Source organism: Oryx dammah, unplaced genomic scaffold (genome assembly GCF_014754425.2).
Source record: "Oryx dammah isolate SB20612 unplaced genomic scaffold, SCBI_Odam_1.1 HiC_scaffold_28, whole genome shotgun sequence".
Classification (NCBI taxonomy): domain Eukaryota; kingdom Metazoa; phylum Chordata; class Mammalia; order Artiodactyla; family Bovidae; genus Oryx; species Oryx dammah.
In genome coordinates, this window is record NW_024070212.1 from 54,283,111 (window position 1) to 54,295,991 (window position 12,881).

Here is a 12,881-nt window from a genome sequence, read left to right on the forward strand (position 1 = left end):
TCTTAAAATAGTTTCTGGATTTGAATTTTTTGGCCAAAACAGGTAGTGTGAATATGTATGAGCTATAAACTTGAGTGAGGGCTGGCTTATGAATTAAATTTTTTTCTCTACCCAGAAATTTTTCTGCTATTCCTCTGTAAGACAGGTTTTCTTTTTCTTCACCCATTCTCTATGAATGAAGACCTTGGTGATCTTGGCTGTATGTGATATTGTCCTATGAGATTCCCAAGCTAAGCATGCTTTAAGATTTGCCTCCTGTCTTTGTCCCTCAAATTCATCAAGACCGAACAGATCCCCATGGAATACCAGTTGCTTCTCAGTTATTTCAGCTTTCTTGTTTTTATTTTGGGCTTTAAGGCCCTTACTACTCTAGATTCTTGCTCTCGTGTTTGGTCCCTGAGAATTTTCTCTACCTTCTTACTTACTCAGTTAAACATTTTTAAAATTTAATATATATTTATATCAAATTTTGCAGCAGGATACTTGTTTAAGATATCTTGTCTCTCACATTACCAAATCTGGGAGTTCTTTCACTTTTCTTAAATATTTATGTTGTATATGCATATTGAAAAGATATAGAGTTCATCAAATCATAAAATTAGTTCTAATTCATGACAGAACTATGTGAGGGGGTAGTAGATATGGGAGAGTTCATGGACTGTGAGATTAAAAAGAATGTTTTATGTTTATTAGACTGAGTACATGCAGTGTTAGAAGAGGCAGACACTAGTTAACCTGGGAAATGAAGGCAGAAGCCAGATCAGTGAGCAGACAGGCATTCGGCACTTGCTCTAGATCAGAAACAGTGCTGCATGCTAAGGGGAAAGCTGAGAATAAGACAGATAGGATCCTTGCCCTCACAGAGCTTACTGTCTGAAAGTAAGCTGAAGGCAGATACAACTAAAGGGGTCAGAATGAAGAAAAGCCAAAGTGTGAACAAGAGTTGCTGTAAACCAGTAGGAAAGCCATAAGCTACAGGAGCAGAGGCTGGTCAAGTAAAAGACAGTTGAGGAAATAACAGGAAAAACCAGTCTCACACATAGCAGACATTCAATAATAGGCCTAAATTCTTCAGAGGCAAATAAGACCTCTTAAAGAGACTACGATATCTAGATAATGATGAGCATTTAGGAAAATGCCTTAGCCAATTCTTTAGAGCTTTTAAATATCTGTAAATGATTTTTGCATTTGTTGTGTATTCCAAATTACAGTAGATAAATTATTATGAAATAGTAATGAATGAACTAGAACTAAGATCCCAGGTGTCACTTTTGCTTTAGGTAGACAAGAAATCTTGCATTGAACTTGGATTTTAAATAGATGTTACATGTCTCTGATCATTGGTCACTTTTTGGATGTCAGAAATGTCCTTTTTTCACATTTTATGCTGCCAGAGCTGTAATCCAATAACAATTTTCCCAGTAAGTAAGTGCTTCTCACATGCCACTAGGGAGCAATTGCTTTGCTACACTGCACTTAAAAGGAGTTTAAACTAAAAAGACACAAATTTCACTTTTTTCTCTACTGTGGTTGTGAATATGCCAAAAAAAATAATATTTCAGATTATTGAATTTGCACTCCTATGAGACATCAACATAATTGTGTAGAGGGCACCTTTAATTTTTTTATATGCTTGTTTATTAATAAAGAAGAACTTCCTATTCATACACCAAAAGAATGGTCCAGTGGAACAAAACAATAAATGCAACAAAACCTCTAGTTCATTAAATTGGAATGCTGGGATTGAATTACTAATTTATGTTGTTTTTAATTTCAGGTAATAAATTATACTGTTTTAAAATATAGGAGGAAACTGTTCCCTTGGAGTATGCTTACCTCCAACTCTGACTAGGAAAGTTTTATTTGTCCCTGGGGGACTGGGAAGTAGGGGGATTCACTGAAAAATTGCAGTTTCACAGGAGCATACTATGAAACATTCATAGACATATTCCTGCATTACAGGAGGCTTAATAAACACAGCCAATCACTTCAAACTACACATGGCACTTCCGAGGCTTCTGAAAGGCATTTTCCTGAAGGAAAAGGCGGACTTTGGGAATCTGGTTTTGGGGTTGTCACAGATATATATACCAGAAAGCACATCCTGAATGGAGGATAGTGAACAGCTGACATGCGAAGGAACTCTGGAACTGGGCTGACCATCGGAGTTGAATGAGACAACCACCCTGTTACCTTTGGGTGGACAAGTAATGATATGCAGGTTGACACTGGAAATGAGCATGGACTGGAGTAGGGTAAACCTCTGCAAAGCAAGGTCATCTGTGAGGGTTGTCTGCTGGCAATGCTCACAGCACTCACAGAAGGAAGGAACGTACATCTTTCACTCCTAAAGATAGATTTGAGAGATCTTCATCTGCAAGTCTGGCATCGGAGAAGGCAATGACACCCTACTCCAGTGTTCTTGCCTGGAGAATCCCAGGGATGGGGGAGCCTGGTGGGCTGCCGTCTATGGGGTCGCACAGAGTCGGACACGACTGAAGCAACTCAGCAGCAGCAGCATCTGCAAATCTGGCATAGATCTGCATCATAGGATCGATCCACTATTAAAAAGAATTTAAACAAAATTGGACACATTTGTCCAAAATTAATGAAGGATAAATATCTGATTTGAGAAATTTTAGTCAGTTAAACTTCCATCCTAAAGGAGATCAGTCCTAAGTGTTCATTGGAGAGACTGTTGCTGAAGCTGAAACTCTAATACTTTGGCCACCTGATGCAAAGAACTAACTCATTTGAAAAGACCCTGATGCTGGGAAAGATTGAAGGTAAGAGGAGAAGGCGACGACAGAGGATGAGATGGTTGGATGGCATCACCAACTCAATGGACATGAGTTTGAATAAACTCTGGGAGTTGGTTGATGGACAGGGAGACCTGGCATGCTGCAAGTCTGTGGGGTTGCAAAGAGTCGGACACAACTGAGTGGCTGAACTGAACTGAACTGAAACATTATCTTGACTCTCTTAGCCACCATGCCATTAGTAGTACTTATTATGTGCAGACATGTTACCAGATGTTGTGGAAACACTTGGAACTGGATCCATCAGGGGAGGACCATGAGCACTGAGAACCCACCAGAGTCCAAGCATTTTAGACAGATTTTTTTTTTTTATCCAATTCTTGCAAACTCTGTGTGTGGTATAATTCTGATGAGAAAACTAAGAATTTATGAGTCTTAAAAAATTTGTCCAAGGCCACATAGTAAGTAGATGGTAGAGCAAAAATGTAGTCTGTTCTGCTTGAGCCCAAGTATAGCAGGAAGGTAGGAAGGAGAGGAGGAAAGAAGGAAGGAAAGAAAGAAGAAAGGAGGAAAAGAAGGGAAGGAGGGAAAGAAGAATGTGATTGTTCACTTGAATAAAGAGAGAACTGAGAATCACATCTGGCAATTCAAATTTATATCTCTTGTATTATTAAAAACTTTTAGATGGAAAAAAAGAAAAAATAATTTAGGCCATTCCAATTTCAGAATATTTCAATATGAATGCTAAAATGTGCTCCTTCAACTAGAGGATATTTGGTAACAATTTTGAGAGAGAAACCAAAAAAATGTAATATTTTCAATCCTTTGTAATATCTGTACTGCTATGATCTTACATTTGTTATCTTAACTCTTTTGGAGTTTCCCTAACAAAAAGCAGATTTTTTTTAAGATATTTTATTTATTTTTTTTTTTACTTTGTCATGCAAATCAACTCTCTCTTCCACAATTTTGTAACTTCTTAATTATAAAACTATTATATGCTTATTATAGAAATTTTAGAAACTACAAAAATATATAAAGAATAAAATTCACCTCAAATGCTCTTACAAAAAGATTTATAAGCATTTCTCCATCTTCTTCATTTTTTTCTTTATAACAAAATTAAGCTGTATGCTCAATTTTACCTTACACTTTTTTCTCCACAAAGCAAATATAAAATTTTCCCCAAGTCATTAAAAATGCCTCAAAATAGAATTTTTAGTTGGAGTGAGGTATTCAATTATATGAACACATCTTATTCCACCTAATTCCTTTGTCCTTGGACATTTAGACTCCATTTTTTTCAATGAATTGCAACTAAAATATAACTTAACATTGAGTCAATAATAGCCGGGAAGTGCCTCTTATTTGGAATGATGACTTTAGTTATACCAGCCCTCTCTATTTGAACTATAATTTCCTTGAGGAAATTATGAGATTCACTTGGTATCCCTTAGAAGAAGAAAACTTCTCCACATTTATTTTTATTCATTCATCACATATTAATAATTGCTGTTCTGTGGTTTAGGTCTAAAAACTGTATAGGCCTTCAGAAAGAGGCCTTCTGAGAGCCTATGGTTTTCTGTGACAAGCAGTCATGAACATAAATAATACTGGTGGAAAGCTGTGAGCTCAAAGCTGTTAGAATTCAGGTAATTAATATTATAGAATTTCTGGAAGGAATGATCTTTTCTAGTGGGGTACTATAGAAGGCCCTAAGGTCATTAGAATATTCTAGAATAACTTGTTTGTCATTTATTTATGTGTGCATATATGTCTGTGGAGGGGCTTCCCTAGTGGCTCAATGGTAAAGAACCCACCTGCCAATGGAGGAGACACAGTTTTGATTCCTGGGTCAGGAAGATCATATGGAGAAAGAAATGTCAACACACTCCAGTATTATTGGTTGGGAAATTCCATGGACAGAAGAGCCTGGCAGGCTATAATCCATGGGATTGCAAAGAGTCGGACACAATTGAGTGACTAAACAAAATGTATGTAGAGATGCTAAAAGGTAAAATATTATTTTTTGTTCAAAGTTCTTAATTAGTCAATTTAAAAGTCACTCAAAAATAATGTTAAAAAATAAATTTTATTTCTCAAAGATCATCAGGAAAGTAAATTGTAAAAGCAACTGTGACTTGAAGATATCTATAAGAAGAACAGGTACAAGATATATAATGGTTTATAATATTAAAGTTTATTTCTCTATGATTTATAATTTTTGAGAAAAACGGTTAGGTTTTTAAAATTGTGTGATGATTCAAACTTCTCCATTAAGCTATAAAGGAAATATTTCTCCAAAAAGAAAAATCATATTCTCTTATTACTGCAAATATTTGTAGTTGACTTGCATTCACTGAAGCATATGTAGCTTACTTTGGAGATGCCCTTTATCTATTTTTACCTCTGGTGGGCGCTCCTATTTTTTTGTTTGCCTTAGTTCAGTTCAGTCGCTCAGTCTTGTCTGACTCTGCAATCCCATGAACTACAGCACGCCAGGCCTCCCTGTCCATGACCAACTACTCCTGGAGTTTACTCAAACTCATGTCCATTGAGTCAGTGATGCTATCCAACCATCTCATCCTCTGTCGTCCCCTTCTCCTCCCACCTTCAATCTTTCCCAGCATCAGGGTCTTTTCAAATGAGTCAGTTCTTGTTTGCCTTAAATCCCAATTTATTATAAGTTTGCAGAGTTAGAATGAAGTGTGGATTCCTGTACAGTCCTCCTCCAGGCATGCCTGGGTTTTATTTCTGGAGGTCATGCTCCTGGAACATGCTAATTTGCTCTCATGTTATGGCTTTTTTTTTTTTTTTTTTTTTAAGCCACCCATTTCCTTCCTAAGAGAAGGAAATGGCAACCCACTCCATTATTCTTGCCTGGGGAATTCCACAGATGGAGAAGCCTGGCAGGCTACAGTCCATGGGGTCACAAAGAGCAGGACACGACTGAGTGACTAACCCCCATGCTACATAACATACAATTCCTTTTCAGGATAACAGTCTAACACCATGGACCTTGAATATTTCTGAAGTTTCAAAGAGATTTCTGAGTCTGCTTGCCACTGTGAACTCACTGTCCAAGCTGTTTTCAAGGATTACTTTTTCATGCCCCATTGGCTAGGAGACTCTTAAAGATTGTTTCCATGAAACAACACATCTAAATGCAAAGAAGATATGAATTATCAAATCTGAATCAGATCTTTAAATGATACAGCATATAATTTTCATTACCCTTTTTTCTCTGTTATTTTCATCTTCTGCTTACATGTGGAAAAGCAGGATGGATGCTAATGTGTTTTATATTTATCTTTCTGGTATGCATAATTTTGAAAGTAGTCTTACTAAAAACAAATTCTTTTAATAAGATCCTAAGGCTCTGTCCTGGGCTGTGTCCTGGGGTAAATTGGGGGATTGGAATTGACATATACACATTACTATATATAAAGTTACTCACTAAAAAGGACCTCCTGTATAGCACAGAGAATTATACTCAATGCTCTGTAATGGCCTACGTGGGAAAAGAATCTATGATGAAGAGTCCAAGATGAAGATCCAAGACGAAGAGTCATATCTCTGAGGTAAGAGACACAGCTGTTCTTCTTGCCATGATTCTTCAAAGATGAGTGTCATTAATGTAAAACATATGACTTAATATCCATGAGTTCACATGTGAAAAGCATTGTCCGCTGAGTAAGAAATTGGTGGTAGGCCCAGGATAGCTCATATGTGGTAACTAATGAGCTTTGTTTCTGTCTTAGTACCCAGGGCCATCCTTAGACAGCCAGCCAGTCACAGTCAGCTGCAGCCACTTTTTTATGATTTATTTATCTAAAATTTTATTGAAGGCTTTCTAGGTTGAGCTAGTAGTAAAGAACCCACCTGTCAATGCACAAGATGTGGATTTAATCCCTGCGTCAGGAAGATGCCCTGGAGAAGGAAATGGCAACCCACTCCAGTATTCCTGCCTGGAGAATCCCACAGACAGAGAAGCCTGGGTGGGCTACAGTCTATGGGGTTGCAAAGACATGACTGGAGAGATTTAGCACACACCAGAACACAGTTGGTTTACAATGTTAGTTTCAGGTGTACAGCAAAGTGAATAAGTTATGCATATACATATGCTAAGTCACTTCAGTCGTGTCCGACTCTGTGCGACCCCATAGATGGCAGTCCACCAGGCTCCCCGGTCCCTGGGATTCTCCAGGCAAGAACACTGGAGTGGGTTGCCATTTCCTCCTCCAATGTATGAAAGTGAAAAGTGAAAGTGAAGTCGCTCAGTCACGTCCAACTCTTAGTGACCCCATGGACTGCAGCCCACCAGGCTCCTCCATCCATGGGATTTTCCAGGCAAGAGTACTGGAGTGGGGTGCCATTGCCTTCTCTGCATATACATATATCCATTCTTTTTCAGATTCTTTTCCCATATAGACGATTACAGAGTATTGAGTAGAGTTCTCTGTGCTATACAGGAGGTCCTTTTTAGTGAGCAACTTTATATATAGTAATGTGTATATGTCAATCCCAGTCTCCCAGGACAGAGCTACAGAAGTGGCTGTGTTCTCTTGTACCAAAGAACATATTTTATGATTGTTCTATCCTTTACCTCCATTTCTTTCCTACAACTGTATTTCCACCAAATACTGTTTCTTAGTTTTACTATTTTTTTTAATACTTTTCTAGTTGGGTGTTCTCTACAGCTGAGAGTTAAGTAGTGTCATTGCTCTTACCAGGTCCTATCAAAACTCTGAACAGATTCATTCTCATCCACTTGTGGCATCCAGGAGATTTTGGTGCATCTGGGAGACATAGCTTACAGCACATGGCAGAGGACCCACACAGCTAGGGGGCAGGGCAAGAAGAAGGCAGCCATCTTTCCACAGCGAAATCCTGGTTTTCTATACAAGGTACTATCTCAGCACTGGACTTTCAGAAGTAAAAATAATTATTTGCAGATGAGATATTTGTAGTAATTACTCCTAAGCATAAGAATTTCCTCATAGGTAGTTAATCATATTTAACATTTATTAAAATTATGGAGAAATACATGAAATTTTCAAAATACATGGTGGTCATTTTAGTCATTTACATATACATGGCACAATACAATCAAAATATTTGTAGGAAAAATGTATTTAAATCTGATTCTGACAGGAGGAACTGATGTTGGTTTAGTGTTTCCTGAGGTAAAATGTGTTTGTTTGTTTGTTTTTCCAGATTTTGCTTTCAAACTTGTAACTCACCTCTGTATACCCACTGTTCTACTCGCAAAAGTGGAAATAGTTTTACCTGAAGAGGTTTTGAGTAGGTTAAATAAAATAACAGGTTATTGCAGGTTTATAGAAAAGCATAGTATGCCCCCACCTCTTACATTTGATTTAAACTTGGATTCTACTTCCTTTTGATTAACTGATTGCATTTGTACCGGGTGAAAACAATGCCATTTATTCCGGTATGAGCCCTGATTTTCCCTCATATGAAAAGTGAACGGGTTAGCCATTGTCCCAAATACCAGAGAAGTTAACACAGATATACTTTTAGAGGAAATTGGAAATGAAATGTTACTGAAAGGGCTAAGTTCTCTTTCAGGATGTAGTGGTGGGTTCCACAAAATTTATGATTTAAAAATCTAAGGAGATGCTCAATTATAATTACATAAAACACATTATTTTTGATACAAGCACTCTGAAATCTGCAGTTTTCTCCATTGGCATGCTTCCCTACGCTGTGCTGTACTGAACATGTGCAGTACTATTCTGAGTTTTCCGGAAGTGAAACAACTTTATGGAAATCATATGCAAAATGTTTCTCAAGTTTTTTTGCAGTTTACTTTTTTATGAGTCTGTTAAAAATTTAAGAGAAGCCTTGTTGACATTTTATATGCTTATTTTTCTTTCAAAGGAAAATTGGAGGATTTTTAAATTTTCATATCTATGATGATAAAAGGTGAAATAACATCATAATTCTTATCTTGTTCAATTTGATATTTGGTTGTTTTATTTTTTTATGAGTTTTATTCATCTTGTAACCAGTCTTGTATATCTTATAAAAAGAAGAGGTTTTACTTTTTTGGTTTTGAGGAATTTGCCTAGAGCTAAAGTATCTACGCAGGAAACCTGTTCAACAGATCTGAATTTTTATAATGCTACCTCTGAAAAATGTTAATAAATAAATATTTTAAATATTGTCATTTCAATATTTTAAGTACCTCAGCAAATGATTTTGGTGGAACTCTGTCCTCTGAGAAAACTAAAGAAAAGAACATATTCTCGTCTTGAATATATCTGAATGTCACAATCACATTGTTTCCCTCCAGTGCGTTTATAAAGTGGAATATTTTTAGTAAAAAGATGTGGCTACAGCCATTTATTACTTTCTATAATGTTTAATTCATCCAACTGAGCACTAAGATTTTTATAGTTTACTGTCCAAGTACTTCTTTGGCCATCAAAATCCCTTTGTGATCTAATAGAAAAACATTATGACATTTGTAGGTACAACAATTCATTAGGCTTAACACAACTATTAGGTCTTTAATTAAATATTGACTTGAACCTCCAGGTTCTACTTCAGGTGAAAAAGTGATTTTTTTTAATCTGCAAATGGTTGTGCTGATTCATTGCTTTTACTCAACATTTATAGAGTGCCTTCCATGTGCAAGCAATGCTTAGGCACTGTGTGTATGCCTTATGGTGTGCTGGGAGATGGATATAAAGATGGAGCCCTCAAGTTTTATTTGTATTGTTATTACAAAGACAAGAATTAGAAAGCTATTGAAAAAGCTGCTGAGCGCTTTCTAAACAGGCAAGCATACAGCAGCTGTGGGAGGAGGAGATGGAATGGTGGCATTTTTCAAAATGGGCATTTGGTATTGCAGATTGGTGCCCAAAAAATAAAAACAAGGATAAACTATCGAGTCAACAAATTATTATGATAGCTATTTTTATGGGACGATCTTGTTCTGCATTTGAATTAAACCACAAATTTCAGTCACTCATTAGCATTCCTTCTTTGAAATGACTTTAATATGGTTGTATATTAATTCGATCGCTATGAGTCTCCTGAAATAGAAGATTGACTTGACCTGTGGCCATTGCTAGAGAGATCACATCCGGTGTCACATTAGCAAATTAGCACTGAGTTTAACCCTTGTATAGTAAAGCCCAGTGAGGGCAAAACAACATCATTGCTATTTTCCTAACTTCCAGCACTTCATTAACTATGGCACCACATAGGGGTTATATAACTGCGATCATAACTTTGTAAAGTTTATAAACATAACAGAATGTTCTCACGGGTGTCCTAGGCCAGGCCGCAAGCATCGTTCCTTGAGGTCACCCAAAGTTCCTTCTCCAGACACTGCTCACCCTTCAGTTGTAAGGGGAAGCAGCCTGCACACATTGGCTGTCCCAGTGCTAACCCCTCCAGGAATCGGACTCAGCAGCCCTGTGCTCCTGCCAGCATGTCACCAGAGGAAGATTGATTGCCTCTTAATAATGTTTCTCATAAGTCTGACCAATCTGGGTTTTTTTTTTTCCAGTCCCTGGGTTCTTAGCACTTGACCCCCACAATGTGGCATTCCTTGAGGCTGTGGCTAAACAAGACCATGGAGTTCCTGAGAGAAGTGGATTTTAGTCACTGCATCAGTAAGAATTAGGACTAGGAAGTCGAGAACACTCACTCAATGCAGGCAAAGCAAGGACTGCCGCCTTGTTCCCAGCCTCAGTGCAGGTTTAGAAAATTCCTACAAAGTCCTCCAGTTCTCACCACTGGGCAGAATGGGAATTAGCTAAGAATGCTCCTTAATTATGACTCTCCTAGCTCTTTACCTCCCTCACCAGGTAAACATACACACAGAGAATTTTAAGGCCACCAGGGAATTCTTCCTAGGGATCACCCATCCCGGAACCTTGATGTTAAAAGTTCATATCCTAGACTGCCACAGTATGGACCCCAACAATTTTTTGACATTGTTATCACATGGTCCTAAAATATCAAATATTGAAGTATAGTGAATGAATGTGTGTGTGTGTGTGTGTGTGTGTGTGTGTGTGTGTGTGTGTATGCCCTGTTGGGAAGAAAGCCCTAGCCCTTTGTAAGTATAAGAGTACTGGTTGACCTACCTTATGGGATAATTGTGTCACATTAGGCTTTATTCTTTGGTGTTATATTTCAAAGCAATTATTTGAACTGCAGATGGTGACTGCAGCCATGAAATTAAAGACGCTGACTTCTTGGAAGAAAAATTATGACCAACCTAGATAGCATATTGAAAAGCAGAGACATTACTTTGCCGACTAAGGTCCGTCTAGTCAAGGCTATGGTTTTTCCAGTGGTCATGTATGGATGTGAGAGTTGGACTGTGAAGAAGGCTGAGCGCCGAAGAATTGATGCTTTTGAACTGTGGTGTTGGAGAAGACTCTTGAGAGTCCCTTGGACTGCAAGGAGATCCAACCAGTCCATTCTGAAGGAGATCAGCCCTGGGATTCTGGGATTTCTTTGGAAGGAATGATGCTAAAGCTGAAGCTCCAGTACTTTGGCCACCTCATGTGAAGAGTTGACTCACTGGAAAAGACTTTGATGCTGGGAGGGATTGGGGGCAGGAGAAGAAGGGGGTGACCGAGGATGAGATGGCTGGATGGCATCACTGACTCGATGGACATGAGTCTGAGTGAACTCCGGGAGTTGGTGATGGACAGGGAGGCCTGGCGTGCTGTGATTCATGGGGTCGCAAAGAGTCGGACACGACTGAGCGACTGAACTGAACTGAACTGGGGTTCAAATGTCCTCCACAATAACTAGTGCTTTACAGAACTTGACTGGGCTCCCCCCTTACTATATCCTTTCAGCTCTTGAATTATTAAGAGTGGCTTGTATTCTCTCAATTTCTGCACTGTGTTACGGAACATAGAAAATATGTTTCCCTTTCACATTTTTTTTCATGTAGTGCAGTTTTATATTCTTAAACACACACACACACACACACACACAAATAAATACATAGACACAAACCATTCTATCTTTCTTTGCCCAAATTTAATGGCTGCAGATAGCCATGTCTGTTGAAGGGGGATGGCTTATTCTTCTGCCAGCCTTCAAAATGGGGAACTTTCTTAATTAAGAACTCACTCTGTCTGAGATTCTGTGGGAAAATTTCTTCCAAAAACTTTGGAAAATCCTAGGGTCCAAGGAGTCATGGATTTTGGTAGTAGTTAGAATGGAGTTTAAATCCTGGATCTGGCATTTAATTACCAGGTGACCCTGGGCAAGTTAGTTTCTTAATACTTTGTGCTTCAATTTCCTCACCAATAAAATGCAGGTCATAAGAATTACTTGAATTAAGGATTTAGCAATTTAAGATACATCTAATATACCTGGTAGTGACTGGCATGCAATAAGTACTTAATAAGTAAAAGTGAGGGTTTGAAGAGCTCTTCTTGAGATTAAAAAAAGCTCCTTAGACTTTATTTCCTATACAATGATATCTAGTTCAATGTCTAATTTATTTTATATTTTTACAACAAAAATACCTTTTCTGACCTACCACCACTTACCCTCTTTCCTGTGTCCATTTCTGCAGACCAGACACTATTAGTTTGCATGTGACTTAGGACATCAAGCCAAAGGCATCTCCTCTGCCACCCTCTCCCTCCATCCACTGCTACTGCCCCAAATTAGAACCACATTAAAGAAACTCTCTATTTTTTTTTTTATCTTCACAACTACTGAGACCCACATGCAAGCTGAAGTTCTTTTCTCTCAATATGGTACAAGCACATGAACTCTAAGAAAGAAAACCAGTTTTCATTTGTAAATGAAAGATTATTTCTTTGCCATGGAAATTAAGGGAAAAAAATCAACTCCAGATTCCTCTTTAGCGACTTTATAAGTGATAGTTATTCTTTCTGATGGTCAACTCTGCAGCTGATGCCCAAGTAGCATTGTGTTATTTGTTAAAGTAAAAACTCCAGTTGAAATGCAAACATTTAAAAGTATAAATAAGCCGAAAAACTGCTTAGGAGCAAAAAAAAAAAATCTGCAAGAGTGCTTTTAAGAGTAGGGTGCAAAGTTGTCTTCTTAGCAACTCTCTTCCCATAAAGCTTTTGATAACAGGAACTTGAA